General features: G+C 39.3%; 1 long non-coding RNA gene across 1 annotated transcript in view; it reads left to right on the forward strand.

Annotated features, from left to right (window-relative positions):
• The first annotated feature begins 558 nt into the window (after positions 1-558).
• LOC141276975 (uncharacterized) overlaps positions 559-17,375 on the forward strand; it is a 305,996-nt gene continuing 289,179 nt past the window's right edge. The window contains exons 1-2 of the long non-coding RNA XR_012327463.1: positions 559-670; positions 2,426-2,743. This is a non-coding gene — a long non-coding RNA (uncharacterized lncRNA). The remainder of the gene's footprint in view (positions 671-2,425; positions 2,744-17,375) is intronic.

The following is a 17,375-nucleotide window of genomic DNA, read 5'->3' on the forward strand; positions in this document are numbered from 1 at the left end:
TACATAGAATCATTTTAATAGTGCAACTCTAGATATGGGAAGAAGCAATAAGGGAAGACATTTCCTGAATCATAGTAGACTAGTAAGACAGGTGATCCAGAGAATTTTAGATTATAAACAGGGCCTAATCCAAAAATTAGCACTTGAGGGGTCTGTCACCAGAATGTTTTCCTGATCTAGGAATGAGCCTTCTTGGCATCATGGAACAAAATTGGTCATGAAATGCCTCCCAAACATTGGTCGAATTTATGACCAAGAGGAGGCACTATGGACCAAGAATGGTACCTGCCGTTTCAGTAAACAAAGGATATCATGGTCATAAAGCCAGCAGCCACTGCAGCCGCCCCCAACAGTGCACACAGAGGGGAATTCAGGATGGAGAAAAACAGTATTCTGGCCCTTGATAGTTAACATACATTTCAAAGGAACGATTTCAATAAGACCAGACTCTTGCATCTTCCCATACATAGAAAAGCACTAAAATCATTAACTTGAGACGTCCGTTTTTTTTGTGATTAGCAATAATCTTTTAATGTTCAACTACATTTTTTCTTTTTTCAGCAAAAACTCCTATATATCCTGGCTCCTCCCTCACCTCTTTGGAACAGTTCCTCAGAGCTACCTGAGAGGCTGTATCCTGGGCTTAAATCCTAAGCCCACCAAATAAAAGGTAGTTCTCAAATTTTAGGTTGTGCATTTTTTCAGTTGACAAACCTTGTGGTCTTTATAAGCCCCTGACTCTTTCTATTCCCTGGAACTCTCTTACGGTTTTACCTGAACTTGCGTCTCCTGAATTGCAATTCTTAAGACCCTGAATAAACTCTTTTCTTATTTGCAGCCTACTGCATTGTGTTTTGGTTGACAGTATAGAGAAAGAGTTATGGAAGAAACACTTCTACAGCTTCATAATTTTACCAATCTTAAGACACAAATATTGTATCAGATCTAACTGGCTTATTTTCTGTAGGTTGTCACATGTGTTGAATTAAGAATTTAGAAAATGGATAATGGAATGAATGTTTACTTTGCTCTAAGATGCAGTTTGATGTGGACATTTTTTGACAAAATCCAGTGTTTAATGATGTATACGAAATAGAGTTTTTCAAGAAAATACCAGTCTAAAACCCCATATGTTTAGTTTTGAAATTAAAAAATCTCTGAAAAATTTATTAATAAATTTGTGGCAAACATTTTTGGCATCAAAACCTCACCAGAGGGCTTCCCTGGTGGCGCAGTGGTTGAGAGTCAGCCTTCCGATGCAGGGGTCATGGGTTCATGCCCGGTCCAGGAAGATCCCACATGCCGTGGAGCGGCTAGGCCCGTGAACCATGGCCGCTGAGCCTGCGCGTCCAGAGCCTGTGCTCTGCAATGGGAGAGGCCACAACAGTGACAGGCCCGCGTACCGGAAAAAAAAACCAAACAACAAACAAACAACAAAAACCTCACCAGAAATAACACGAAGTTTCACATAGAACTTATTTATCCCACTTAGTGTCAATATTCATATTTCATGGTAGAAATATTAATATTTGATATGGATGCTGCTTCTGTAAAAAATTAATAAACAGAGACCTCAATTAAATAGACTTGAGAAACCGAATGGGGAGTGCTTACACCCTGCAACAATAGGAGAGCCCAACAGGAAGAAGAAAGAGTTTTTCTTTCCTGTCAAGGACTCAGCCAATGAAAAGCTGTGGACTCTGTTTACTATATCCCTTCCAAGTTCCTTTTTCTCTGTGAAAGCATTCTTCCTTCCTTGCCGGGACCTGTAGGTGGTTCAATAGGATTGCAGACCCTGAATTGCAATTCACTGTTGATTCTGAATAAACCCCTCTTTGCTGGGGAAATATGTGACAGTCTATTTCAGGTCAACATTTCATATGCCATTTGAAGGTGTCATGTAATATAGTACTCTATTGCTTTACTAACATCCAAAAAATTTCGAATTCAAAACACATCTGGCCCATAATGTTTCAGGTGAACTATTGTGGACATAGTTTCATCACAGTTAATTCTTTTTTTTTTTTTTTTTTTTTGCGGTACGCGGGCCTGTGGCCTCTCCTGTTGCGGAGTACAGGCTCTGAACGTGCAGGCTCAGCAGCCATGGCTCACGGGCCTAGCCGCTCTGCGGCATGTGGGATCTTCCCTGACTGGGGCACGAACCCGTGTCTGCTGCATCGGCAGGCAGACTCTCAACCACTGCGCCACCAGGGAAGCCCTACAGTTAATTCTTGAATGTGGAAAAAATTTAGTATAATTTGTAAGACAACGTTGGTGTGTGTGTGTGTGGGTGTGTGTGTGTCCTTTTACAAATTAATACCAATATTTCCTACAACTTTGCAAAATATTAGGAGCATTTTTTCACATGCTCTGTTATCATATGAGATACAGATATATTATCCATCAAATATATCTTTTTTTTCAGGATTCATAATTCTACTACCATAATCACTATGCTCAAGTATTAAAGAAAGAACACCTGAATAGATCTTCGTCCCAGGATCTTTTGCTTTACCTCCATTCTTACTCCAGTGAACTATCTGGACAACCTAGAAGAAAACTAAGTGTACTTGTAAGTCTCAGCAGTAGAGTGGATCTTGGCGGAAGACACTCCATAGTGTAGCAGAACTGGTTATAGTGGAACTTGGTAGAATACACTTTAGTTGTAGAGTACAGCTTTGGAGATGGCAGTTGGAAGTTTGACTCTCATGTCCACCACTCCCTGACGAGACATTGTTCACAGGTAAGCCTCAGTTCAGAGGGCATAATAATCATACCCACTGGGAGGGTGGTTGTGAGGCTTAATGGAAGTAGCTACATATCAGATGGTAACCGCTCTGGCAAGAGCCCAGTCTAATCATCCAGTGTCCGGCATTTTATTTATTTATTTATTTATTAAAGATTTATTTAATATTTATTTGTTTATTTTTGGCTGTGTTGAGTCTTATTTACGTCAGGTGGGTTTCTCTCTAGTTGTGGCACTCAGGCTTCAGGGAGTGTGGGCTCTGTAGTTTGGGGCATGCAGGCTCTAGTTGAGGCACAGGAGCTCAGTAGTTGTGGTGTACGGGTTTAGTTGCCCCATGGCATGTGGGATCTTAGTACCCTGACCAGGGATCGAACCCACGTCCCCTGCATTGTAAGGTGGATTCTTTACCACTGGACCACCAGGGAAGTCCCCCTGCATTTTGTAAAATTGAGGTATAACTGACATAACATTATGTTAGTTTCCAGTGTACAACACAATTTGATATTTGTACATATTGCAAAATGATTACAACAATAACTAGTTAACAAACATTACCTTTTTTTCCTTGTGATGAGAACTTTAACAATTTCTTTGACCACTTTCAAATATACAATACAGTATTATTAACTATAGTCACCATGTTGGACATTACATCTCCATGACTTTTTCATTTTATAACTGGAAGTTGGTACCTTTTGACCAACTTTGTCCATCTAACCCCTCCCCCCCTCACTCCCCACTTCTGGCAGCCACCAGTCTGTTCTCTGTATCTATGATCTTGGTTTTTCCTTTTTTTAGATTCCACATATAAGAGAGATCATACCTTCAGTGCCTGGCATTCTTGGCTCTAAACTGAGCCCTCTCACATGTCCAATATCAATGATGTCCCATATATGACAACTATCCCATACTCAGGGACTACAGGTTTCACTATTCCCCCTCAAACCCATTGCCTGTTATGCTTTATGCTCCAAGGAATCACCTGTTGCCACTTACTCCCAGTCTTTTGCTGTCTGAATGATCCACTTGTTTTATATTGTCAATTTCAATTCTCTGCTGTGTGTCTTCACCCACTGAGTGGACCTTATCTTCTTTCTCCCTAGTGAGGGTCAAAAGAAGACCTAATAAAGTTTACTGAACAAATTTCAGGAGAAAAAGCTTAATACTGCTTTATGATCCAAAATTAAAATTCTCGAATTGCATTGTATATTCTAAAGTACATTTTAACAAATAGCAAGGCAGAAGTTGCCAGGTTTTTAAAGTACTAAACAGCAACTTATTGTCTTTTGAGAATTCATTTAACTAGCACTTTCTAACAATATATGAAAAATTTGATTTTATTATTAAATTCAGATGCAATTTCATTTAAAATTATGACATTTAAATATATTGTTTTAAAGTGGCTAACTGCAATTAAATTTCTTACAAACTTTATGGTTTAAGGAAAATAGAGGCAAAAATAAATTTTAATTTCCATGTGTACTGTAAAATCAATTAAACAAATTAAAAAATACCAAAGGAAATCTTGCAGATATTATGCTTCTGCAAACAGAAACCCAAATCCTGCTCTACAGCTGAATGTTTAAACCCTAGTTTCCCTGCTAACTTGTTGTATTAGTAAGAATAAGAGAGGTGTTAATGAATCCATCCACCTGTCCATCCATCATTTTATTCATTCAGTCAGTCACTAGTTAAAACTTAACATTTAAAAAAAATTTTTTAATTAAATTTTATTTTTTTAATAGATCTTTATTGGAGTATAATTGCTTCACAATACTGTGTTAGTTTCTGTTGCACAACAAAGCGAATTAGCCATATCCATACACATGTCCCCATATCCCCTTCTTCTTGAGCCTCCCTCACATCCTCCCTATCCCAACCCCGTAGGTCATCGCAAAGCACCCAGCCGATCTCCCTGTGCTATGCTGCTGCTTCCCACCAGCCAACTATTTTACATTCAGTAGTGTATATATGTTGATGCTACTCTCACTTCACCCCAGCTTTGCCCTCCCACCCCATTTCCCAAGTCCATTTTCTGTGTCTACCTCTTTATTCCTGCCCTGTAACTAGGTTCATCAGTACCTTTTTTTTTTTTAGATTCCATATATATGCATTAGCATATGGTATTTGTTTTTCTCTTTCTGATTTATTTCATTCTGTATGACAGACTCTAGTTCCATCCACCTCACTACGAATAACTTAATTTCATTTCTTTTTATGACTGAGAAATATTCCATTGTATATATGTGCCACATCTTCTTTATCCATTCATCTATCTATGGACATTTAAGTTGATTCCCTGTCCTGGCTATTGTAAATAGAGCTGCAATGAACATTATGGTACATGTCTCTTTTTGAATTATGGTTTTCTCAGGGTACATGCTCAGTAGTGAGATTGCTGGGTCATATGGTAGTTCTATTTTTAGCTTTTTAAGGAACCTCCATACTATTTTCCATGGTGGTTGTATCAATTTACATTCCCACCAACAGTACAGGAAGGTTCCCTTTTCCCCACACCCCTTCCAGCATTTATTGATTCTAGATTTTTTGATAATGGCCATTCTGACCGAGGTGAGGTGATAGCTCATTGTAGTTTTGATTTGCATTTCTCTAACAATTAGTGATGTTGAGCATCTTTTCATGTGCCTCTTGGCTATCTGTATGTCTGCCTTGGTGAAATGTCTATTTAGGTCTTCCGCCCATATATATATATATATTTTTCACACACACACAATGTATTTTATTTTTAAAAGAGATAAATAAACTGACACCAAGCATTGTAAATGGATGACCACAACAAAACAACGATTGCAATTACCAAACATGAAACACACTCATACTATGTCATAATATTGACATTCAGTCCAGTAATCCTCCACTTTAACAGCTCCTTTACTTTGCAGTGAAAATTGATTTGTGTATTTTTTGCCTCTCAGTCCTTGTAGGATTTATTATTATTATTATTCAAACAGAAAGCCACAAAAATTATAATCATCCTCATCAGTTCACTCAGTCCCATGTAATTAATTTTTTGTTTTCATCTTGATCTTTTGTTAGGACTTTTATGAATTCATCAGTTTTCCATTAGAGTTCTGAAAATGCTCATTCATTCAGTTCAGCAGTATAGTCAGTTACCAGAAACCTGTACTTGTCAGAGTCTTTTCCATGAATTCCTTGAAGATGAAACCCTTTTATAGGAACATTTTTGCAAAAGCATCAGAGTACACCCAGAACTTTCTGTAATGACAAAAGACTTAAAAATGACCACGGTTAAAGTTCATAATAATGCAATTGACAAGGAAATTTAGTTACTTCTGAGATATACATTTTAAAGTAATAACTAGAATTATGACTTATGACATTATACCAGAACATATAAGATTTTTAGAAATTTCATGTAATGTCTGAAACATTTATATTAACATATTTCCATAAAAATAACCCAAAGAAAGTTTAATATTAGTTGTTTTTTTGTTTGTTTGTTTTTTATACTGCAGGTTCTTATTAATCATCAATTTTATACACATCAGTGTATACATGTCAATTGCAATCCCCAATTCAGCACACCAACATCCCCACCCCACCACGGTTTTCCCCCCTTGGTGTCCATACGTTTGTTCTCTACATCTGTGTCTCAACTTCTGCCCTGCAAATGAGTTCATGTGTACCATTTTTCTAGGTTCCACATACATGCATTAATGTATGATATTTGTTTTTCTCTTTCTGACTTACTTCACTCTGTATGACAGTCTTTAGAACCATCCACGTCTCAAGAAATGACTCAATTTTGTTCCTTTTTATGGCTGAGTAATATGCAATTGTATATACGTACCACAAATTCTTTATCCATTCGTCTGTCAATTGGCATTTAGGTTGCTTCCATGACCTGGCTATTGTAAATAGTGCTGCAATGAACATTGGGGTGCATGTGTCATTTTGGATTATGGTTTTCTCTGGGCATATGCTCAGTAGTGGGATTGCTGGATCATATGGTAATTCTATTTTTAGTTTTTTAAGGAACCTCCATACTGTTCTCCATAGTGGCTGCATCAATTTACATTCCCACCAACAATGCAAGAGGGTTCCCTTTTATCCACACCCTCTCCAGCATTTATTTGTAGATTTTCTGATGATGCCTATTCTAACTGGTGTGAGGTGATACCTCATTGTAGTTTTGATTTGCATTTCTCTAATAATTAGTGATGTTGAGCAGCTTTTCATGTGCTTCTTGGCCTTCTGTGTGTCTTCTTTGGAGAAATGTCTCTTTAGGTCTTCTGCCCATTTTTGGATTAGGTTGTTTGTTTCTTTAATATTGAGCTGCATGAGCTGTTTATATATTTTGGAGACTAATCTACTGTCCGTTGATTCATTTGCAAATATTTTCTCCCATTCTGAGAGTTGTCTTTTCATCTTGTTTATGGTTTTCTTTGTTGTGCAAAAGCTTTGAAGTTTCATTAGGTCCCATTTGTTTATTTTTGTTTTTATTTCCATTAATCTAGGAGGTGGATCAAAAAACATCTTGCTGTGATTTATGTCAAAGAGTGTTCTTCCAAAGTTTTCCTCTAAGAGTTTTATAGAGTCCAGTCTTGCATTTAGGTATCGAACCCATTTTGAGTTTATTTTTGTGTACGGTATTAGGGAGTGTACTAATTTCATTCTTTTACAGTTTTCCCAGCACCACTTATGGAAGAGGCTGCCTTTTCTCCATTGTGTATCTTTGCCTCCTTTGTCATAGATTACTTGACCTTAGGTGCGTGGGTTTATCCCTGGGCTTTCTGTCTTGTTCCATTGATCTGTGTTTCTGTTTTTGTGCCAGTACCATATTGTCTTGATTACTGTAGCTTTGTAGTACAGTCCAAAGTCAGGGAGTCTGATTCCTCCAGCTCTGTGTTTTTCCTTCAAGACTGCTTTTGCTATTCGAGGTCTTTTTTGTCTCCATACAAATTTTAGGATGATTTGTTCTAGTTCCATAAAAAATGCCATTGGTAATTTGAAAGGGATTGCATTGAATCTGTAGATTGCTTTGGGTAGTATAATCATTTTCACAATATTGATTCTTCCAATCCAAGTACGTGGTATATCTCTCCATCTGTTGGTATCATCTTTAATTTCTTTCATCAGTGTCTTATAGTTTTCTGCATATGGGTCTTTTGTCTCCCTAGGTAAGTTTTTTCCTAGTATTTTCTTCTCTTCTTTGCAATGGTAAATGGGAGTGTTTCCATAATTTCTATTTCAGACTTTTCATCATTAGTTTATAGGAATGCCAGAGATTTCTGTACATTAATTTTGTATCCTGCTATTTTACCAAATTCATTGATTAGCTCTAATAGTTTTCTGGTGGCATTTGTAGGATTATCTACGTATAGTATCATGTCATCTGCAAACAGTGACAGTTTTACTTCTTCTTTTCCAATTTGGATTCCTTTTATTTCTTTTTCTTCTCTGATTGCTGTGGCTAGGACTACCAAAACTATGTTGAATAATAGTGGTGAGAGTGGACATCCTTGTCTCATTCCTGATCTTAGAGGAAATGCTTTCAGTTTTTCACCACTGAGAATGATGTTTGCTGTGGGTTTGTTTTATATGGCCTTTATTATGTTGAGGTAGGTTCCCTCTAGGACCACTTTCTGGAGAGTTTTTATCATAAATTGGTGTTGAATTTTGTCAAAAGCTTTTTCTGCATCTATTGAGATGATCATATGGTTTTTCTCCTTCAATTTGTTAATATGGTGTATCACGTTGATTGATGTGCGTATATTGAAGAATCCTTGAATCCCTGGGATAAATCCCACTTGATCATGGTGTATGATCCTTTTAATGTGTTGTTGGATTCTGTTTGCTAGTATTTTGTTGAGGATTTTTGCATCTATGTTCATCAATTATATTGGTCTGTAATTTTCTTTTTTTGTAGTAGCTTTGTCTGGTTTTGGTATCAGGGTGATGATGGTCTCCTAGAATGAGTTTGGTAGTGTTCCTCCCTCTGCAATTTTTTGGAAGAGTTTGAGAAGGATGGGTGTTAACTCTTCTCTAAATGCTTAATAGAATTCACCTGTGAAGCCATCTGGTCCTGGACTTTTTTTTGTTGGAAGATTTTTTGTCACAGTTTCAATTTCATTACTTGTGATTGGTCTGTTTATATTTTCTGTTTCTTCCTGCTTTAGTCTTGGAAAGTTATTCCTTTCTAAGAATTTGTCCATTTCTTTCAGGTTGTCCATTTTATTGGCATAGAGTTGCTTGTAGTAGTCTCTTAGGATGCTTTCTTTTTCTGCTGTGTCTGTTGTAACTTCTCCTTTTTCATTTCTAAGTTTATTGATTTGAGTTTTCTCCCTCTTTTTCTTGATGAGCCTGGCTAAAGGTTTATCAATTTTGTTTATCTTCTCAAAGAACCAGCTTTTAGTTTTATTGATCTTTGGTATTGTTTCGTTTGTTTCTATTTCATTTATTTCTGCTCTGATATTTATGATTTCTTTTGTTCTGCTAACTTTGGGTTTTGTTTGTTCTTCTTTCTCTAGTTCCTTTAGGTGTATGGTTAGATTGTTTACTTGAGATTTTTCTTGTTTCTTGAGGTAGGCTTGTATAGCTATAAACTTCCCTCTTAGAACTGCTTTTTCTGCATCCCATAGGTTTTGGATCATTGTGCTTTCATTGTCATTGGTCTCTAGGTATTTTTTGATTTCCTCTTTGATTTATTCAGTGATCTCTTGGTTATTTAGTAATGCATTGTTTAGCCTCCATGTGTTTGTGTTTTTTATGTTTTTTTCCCTGTAATTCATTTCTAATTTCATAGTGTTGTGGTCAGAAAAGATGCTTGGTGTGATTGCAATTTTCTTAAATTTACTGAGGCTTGATTTGTGACCCAAGATGTGATCTGTCCTGGAGAAAGTTCCGTGTGCACTTGAGAAGAAAGTGTAATCTGCTGTTTTTGGATGGAATGTCCTATAAATATCAATTAAATCTATCTGGTCTATTGTGTCATTTAAAGCTTCTGTTTCCTTATTTATTTTCATTTTGGATGATCTGTCCATTGGTGTAAGTGAGGTGTTAACGTCCCCCAGTATTATTGTGTTACTGTCGATTTCGTCTTTTATAGCTGTTAGCAGTTGCCTTATGTGTTCAGGTGCTCCTATGTTGGGTGCATATATATTTATAATTGTTATATCTTCTTGGATTGATCCCTTGATTATTATGTAGTGTGCTTCCTTGTCTCTTGTAACATTCTTTGTTTTAAAGTCCATTTTATCTGCTATGAGTATAGCTACTCCAGCTTTCTTTTGATTTCCATTTGCATGGAGTATCTTTTTCCATCCCCTCACTTTCAGTCTGTATGTGTCCCTATGTCTGAAGTGGGTCTCTTGTAGACAGCATATATATGGGTCTTGTTTCTGCATCCATTCAGCAAGCCTGTGTCTTTTGGTTGGAGCATTTAATCCATTCATGTTTAAGGTAATTATCGATATGTATGTTCCTGTGATGAATTTTCTTAATTGTTTTGGGTTTGTTTTTGTAGGTCCTTTTCTTCTCTTGTATATCCCACTTAATGAAGTTCCTTTAACGTTTGTTGTAGAGCTGGGTTGGTGGTGCTGAATTCTGTTAGTTTTTGCTTGTCTATAAAGCTTTTGATTTCACCATTGAATCTGAATGAGATCCTGCTGGGTAGAGTAATCTTGGTTGTAGGTTCTTCCCTTTCATCACTTTAAGTATATCGTGCCATTCCCTTCTGCCTTGTAGAGTTCCTGCTGAGAAATCAGCTGTTAACCTTATGGGAGTTCCCTTGTATGTTATTTTTCATTTTTCCCTTGCTGCTTTCAATAATTTTTATTTGTCTTTAATTTTTGCTAATTTGATTACTATGTATCTTAACATATTTCTCCTTGGGTTTATCCTGCCTGGGACTCTCTGCTCTTCCTGGACTTGGGTGGCTATTTCCTTTCCCATGTTAGGGAAGTTTTCGAATATAATCTCTTCAAATATTTTCTCTGGTCCTTTCTCTCTCTCTTCTCCTTCTTGGACCCCTATAATGCTAATATTGTTGCGTTTTTTGTTGTCCTGGAGGTCCTTTATGCTGTCTTCATTTCTTTTCATTCTTTTTTCTTTATTCTGTTCCACAGCAGTGAATTCCACCATTCTGTCTTCCAGGTCACTTATCCGTTCTTCTGCCTCAGTTATTCTGCTATTGATTCCTTCTAGTGTAGTTTTCATTTCAGTTATTGTAATGTTCATCTCTGTTTGTTCTTTAATTCTTCTAGGTCTTTGTTAAGCATTTCTTGCATGTTCTGGATCTTTGCCTCCATTCTTTTTCCAAGGTCCTGGATCATCTTCACTATCATTATTTTGAATTCTTTTTCTGGAAGGTTGCCTATCTCCACTTCAGTTAGTTGTTTTTCTGGGCTTTTATCTTGTTCCTTCAACTGGTACATAGCCCTCTGCCTTTTCATCTTGTCTATCTTTCTGTGAATGTGGTTTTTGCTCCACAGGCTGCATGATTGTAGTTCTTCTTGCTCCTGCTTTCTGCCCTCTGGTGTATGAGGCTATCTAAGAGGCTTGATGGAAGTTACTGGTGTTGGGTAGAGCTGGGTTTGCTCTGGTGGGAAGAGCTCAGTAAAACTTTAATCCACTTGACTGCTGATGGGTAGGGCTAAGTTCCCTCCCTGCTGGTTGTTTGGCATGAGGCAACCCAACACTGGAGCATACCTGGGCTCTTTGCTGGGGCTAATGGCAGACTCTGGGAGGGCTCCCACCAAGGAGTACTTTCCTGAACTTCTGCTGCCAGTGTCATTGTCCCCATGGTGAGCCACTGACATCCTTCGCCTCTGCAGGAGAGCCTACAACACTGGCAGGTAGGTCTGATTCAGTCTCCCCTAGGGTCACTGCTCCTTCCCCTGGATCCCAATGTGCACACTACTTTGTGTGTGCCCTCCAAGTGTGGAGTCTCTGTTTCCCCCAGTCCTGTCAAAGTCCTGCAATCAATTCCCACTAGGTTTCAACATCTGACTTTCTTGGAATTCCTCCTCCTGTTGCCAAACCCCCAGGTTGGGAAGCCTGACGTGTGGCTCAGAACCTTCAATCCAGTGGGTGGACTTCTGTGGTATAAGTGTTCTCCAGTCTGTGAGTCACCCACCCACTGATTATGGGATTTGATTTTACTGTTATTCCGCCCCTCTTACCATCTTATTGTGGCCTCTCCTTTGTCTTTGGATGTGGGGTAATTTTTTGGTGAGTTCCAGTGTCTTCCTGTCAATGATTGTCCAGCAGCCAGTTGTGATTCTGGTGTTCTCGCAAGAGGGAGTGAGAGCACGTTCTTCTACTCCGCCATCTTGGTTCCTACTCAAAACTTAACTATCTTTTGAGATTGCTAGATTATAAAAGAATTAACATTATGAGACTATTCTTACAAAGTTTAAGAAAGAAAACGAGGTATGGTGCAATTGAAGAAGAATAGAATTCTTTGAACTTGGTGGTAGCAATTGGAAAGGTAGAGATCATCTTTAAAGGAAGAAGGACAGAAAAAAAACAGGGGCTTTGAAAGCAGAAGACCTGAGTTAAATCCAGTGCTACTCTTTGCTAGCTATGTGACCCAGGGCAACCTGCTAAAACTCTCCAAGCTTTAATTACCTTGCCTATAAAATGGGAGATATAGTTTTACCTCACAAGTTTGTTCTGAAGATTAATTGAATTAAAATAAGCAAATCACAGTACTTTGCACATAGTAAGTCTCAATAAATTCCATTTGTACCCCACTCAACTGATTTCTTTTAGTTCTGATCTATGTTATTAATATTTAAGTCTCTGGATTATTTCAGTTATTCAGTCATTTAAACATTCATTGAATACATACAATACACCTGGCACTGTGATAGGTGCTGGGAATCCAAAGATAAATAATTCAAAATCCCTCCTGCTGGGTATAATCATTTACAAGAGGAGAAATACCAATAAATAAATTAATAGAGTAGAGGATAATAGAAGAATAGAACAGTGCAGGGGTTCAGAAGAGAACACATTGCCCCTGCCTGGAAGGTGAGGGCAGGTATATATCATAGATCTGTGGCTTCCTTGGCAACTGCTACTCCATAATTGTGTCCAAATGGAGACTTTTTTCAACCAAACAGTCCTAGTAATTCTTTAAAGAATTCTCCCATTTATTAGACACCAATGAAAAGTGATAAGGAAGTCCCAACCACAGGGGAAGGCAGAATTGCCAAGTCCAAGTGCCTGGGTCAGTATCCGTGTTCCATTCTTTATTAACTGTGTGCCCTTATGCAGGTAATTTAGCCTCTCTGAGCATGTTTCCTCACCTGGAGATGATAATTGCACCTACCTCATTGACTACTAAAAGAAGAAAATATTATGTGAAACATTGAACTCTGTGGTATTAAGTAGTCAGTATTAGCTGTTGTCTAAGAATTCTCACAAACATTAAAATAGATGGTTTCTTATTTAAAAAACATGTTCCATTTATAACAGCAAAAATAAAAAGGCCCATTCAAACCTGTTACTCACAAGTTCTCTGAGTTACCTGCTCTCCCTCTGTGTGACACACTGCTACTTTGGGGAAGCAGCAAGAAAACGAAAAACTCTACGGAAAGCTCTACTATTCCCTGTCCTCATAAGTTCACTCACAGAAACAGTTACCCAGCTATAAAGTGGGAAACTGGTCATACTTAGGGAGGTCCTAGGAGCGGAAGCCTCTGTGAAAGTGCCTCTTTGAAGGACATAATTGTGTTTTGATTCAAAGTTTAGTTATGACCATTCTGAACACGATTTCCCACGAGTCTCTACAATATAAGCTCTTTTGAGATTACATTTATTTACTTTTTTGGGGGGGACGTGGGTCTCACTGTTGCGGCCCCTCTCACTGTGGAGCACAGGCTCCGGACGCGCAGGCTCAGCGGCCATGGTTCACGGGCCCAGCCTCTCCACGGCATGTGGGATCTTCCCGGACTGGGGCACAAACCTGTGTCCCCTGCATCGGCAGGCAGACTCTCAACCACTGCGCCACCAGGGAAGCCCAAATTTATTTACTTTTTATTCTTCCCTACCACCTGGCATGATGCCTGATACATAAAAGATGTTCCCAAATGATGGTTAAACGTAAAAGTAAAGTTATATATATGAATGCAACCTGCACCAAAGCCATGTTCAGGAATAATTTATAAAAAAAAAAATTTTTAATCACTTTTTAAGTCGAGGTATTTAAATGCAAACATGTCATTCTCTGGTACCAGCTGGGTGTGTGGTTCCTTTGGCTTTGTTTTCACATCCCCAGTAAACTGGACATGGACAGAGACACACACATACTTGTTCTTTGTTGTTTTAACAGCACATGGTGCTGGTGGTTGAGGTTTGGCTTTGGTTTTCGGTGTCACAAAGTCGGCTCCTGGACTGCAGTACGACTCCGAGCTCAGAGGCAACAGGGACAGATGCCAAAGGCTTAACTTGCGAATAATCTCTGCTTCCTCCTCTCAGGAGCTCACATAATTCATGGATCTGGAGAGGCCTGCCACACCTTTCAGCTGTATTAGGTTGTAATTCATCGTCAGAACCAGAAGATTCCAAATGTAAAGGCCAAACTACTCGGAAGCTGCTCTAACGAAATGATTCTGTGGCCTAGGGCAGATACCAACCCTCCAGGTGGGCCCGAGCAACACAAAACATTTCACCCCCAAAACGTTGTGAATAGTATTACCCATTCTTACAGGCCATCAAATACAGGTTGGGCTTGACTCTACTGTCAAAGAGGAGGGAGGACTTTGGCTCACTGTAATGATTGCATCCTACCCGCACCCCCCAACCCTCTAGGTGCAGGGCCCGGGTCGGTCCCTGACTGCACAGGCTTTTCTTGGCACAGACAGCAATGGCTTCGGGCCGCTTTCCATTTGTCACTTGCCAGCAGGCTGCAGCCAGTGTGCAGTTCAAGTGCCTGGCTTGAAAGCGTTCCAGCGTAGTGTGCTGTGGGTTTGAGGTTTGCCCTCACTCGTTCTCACTGTGTGTGGGAAGTTCCCCTGGGAAATGAGGTAGTGGCTTGGCATGCCAGACTTTTCAACGATCTTCCGCTGTGGGTCTGAGGCCAGCTCCACCAGCAAGTGGAAAGTGGCCAGGCTCTCTGAGGAGGCCTCTGCCAGTTATTTTCAAATGCAGTTCAGTGTGTGTTCCCTTCTTCCAATTCTCAAGTCTGAATAGGGCAAGTTGTTTGTCTCTTTTTCTTTCTTCCTTCCCTCCTCCCTCCCTCCCTTCTTTGATTTTTTTGTTTTTGTTTTTTTTTTGGCCACGACATTGTAAGTCCCAGTTTGCATTTCCTGATTATATTCCCTTTGTCAAATTTGCAACATAACAAATTTCAGATCTGGCAGCATCACCTGTTAAAAATCTCCTTACCAGTAAATACTTGTTAAAGGACTCCATTTCCCACTTCCCTCCCTGTTCAGGGTTTTATTTCTAATTAGCATTCAAATATTTCCTTTATTAACATCAGAAATTTAACTATGTACATATTTGAAACCTGAACGCATTAACTCTATAGATCCCTTGAAAATGCTGTTTGCCAGGTGTGTAATCACAGTGAATGTGCAAAAATGTCGCACAATTAGTTTTTAAAGCTTACCTTAAAACATGCTGAGGGACTAGCTTTTTAGGTAGAGAAAAATAACTCCCTAGGCATTAGAACAAACAAGGAAAATGCATGAAATGAGTGAGAAATGAGGAGGATTATATTCAAAGGAAAGATATTTGGGAGAGGGAGACCTTAAAAGGAAGGAAGGAAACAGAGACTTTCCAATGCAAACGTGAGCAGATTTCATCTGTCAAGAAAGGCGCCGGTCAGAATGGCCATCATCAAAAAATCTAGAAACAATAAATGCTGGAGAGGGTGTGGAGAAAAGGGAACACTCTTGCACTGTTGGTGGGAATATAAATTGATACAGCCACTATGGAGAACAGTATGGAGGTTCCTTAAAAAACTAAAAATAGAACTACCATATGACCCAGCAATCCCACTACTGGGCATATACCCTGAGAAAACCATAATTCAAAAAGAGTCATGTACCACAATGTTCATTGCAGCTCTATTTGCAATAGCCAGGACATGGAAGCAACCTAAGTGTCCATCAACAGATGAATGGATAAAGAAGATGTGGCACATATATACAATGGAATATTACTCAGCCATAAAAAGAAATGAAATTGAGTTATTTGTAGTGAGGTGGATGGACCTAGAGTCTGTCATACAGAGTGAAGTAAGTTAGAAAGAGAAAAACAAATACCGTATGCTAACGCATATATATGGAATCTAAGAAAAAAAAAAAAGGTCATGAAGAACCTAGGGGCAAGACGGGAATAAAGACACAGACTTACTAGAGAATGGACTTGAGGACATGGGGAGGGGGAAGGGTAAGCTGGGTTAAAGTGAGAGAGTGGCATGGACATATATACACTACCAGGTGTAAAATAGATAGCTAGTGGGAAGCAGCCGCATAGCCCAGGGAGATCAGCTCCGTGGTTTGTGACCACCTAGAGGGGTGGGATAGGGAGGGTGGGAGGGAGGGATTTGCAAGAGGGAAGAGATATGGGGACATATGTATATGTATAGCTGATTCACTTTGTTATAAAGCAGAAACTAACACACCATTGTAAAGCAATTATACTCCAATAAAGATGTTAAAAAAAAAAAAAAAAAAAAGAAAGGCAGAGGCTGCTGGCTCTTCCTCCACTCTTGTGTTTCCTGGGCCTTGTCTATCCTGATTCAGTCACCACTCTTCTGCATGCACATAATCACCTCCTCCTTTATGCTTCAATTATCATCATGATTTATTAAGGTTTCTCTCACTAGACTACAAGCTCCTCAGGGGCAGGGATCATGACAATTTCTAGGACTACTGGTATGACTAGGGTTAGTTGTTGGGAGGGTAACAGTGTCAGTGGATATGACCCCCTTCAAAGGAGGACTTCTATCCTGGCTGCCACAGTGCTGTCAGTCAACAGCTTCAGCACTCAGCCCATCTGAGACCAAGGTCACATCATTCCTGGGTGGTCGATCTGCAGTGACAGGGGCCACCATCCTGGGTCAGCTTGGGGGAACTCTGAAGGGCTGCTCTAGCTCCAGAGCTTCTCCATGGGCTTGGCTGAGCTCTCGGGGGCCTGCCTCACCACTCGACTTTTCTCTGTGTCCACTTCTGTTTCCTCCCCTCACTTCCACAGATGTTTGTCCCAAGGGCACTCACCAGTGAAAGAGTCATGGAGAACTCCACCGGCAATCACTTTTAGCTAAGGATACAAAATAATTAGGAAGTGGAGGTAGAGATTTTAGGGGGAAGTATTTTATTATCTTACATAGTGTGGAGTTCTAGAGGAGTATAAACAAATGTAAAGACCAAGAAAATAGTGCAGTCTGCTGGAAAGAATAATCATCAGGGAGTCCCCAGACTCAGTGCTCACGCCGGCTTTATTAAGAACTGAGTGTGTGCCATTGGGATGGTCACAGCATGCCCTGGGCATCCCTCCTCTTCTTCAAAGGGAAGGAGTTGGAACAGAATATCCCCAAAGTTTCTCCCTTAGAAGAAACAACTTGGCTGTGAGCAAAAGGTTTTCAAAGATGACCAGAACTGTACATCCAGGTGCAAACCTGAAGGAAAAG

The sequence above is a fragment of the Tursiops truncatus genome, chromosome 18 (assembly GCF_011762595.2).
Source record: "Tursiops truncatus isolate mTurTru1 chromosome 18, mTurTru1.mat.Y, whole genome shotgun sequence".
NCBI lineage: Eukaryota > Metazoa > Chordata > Mammalia > Artiodactyla > Delphinidae > Tursiops > Tursiops truncatus.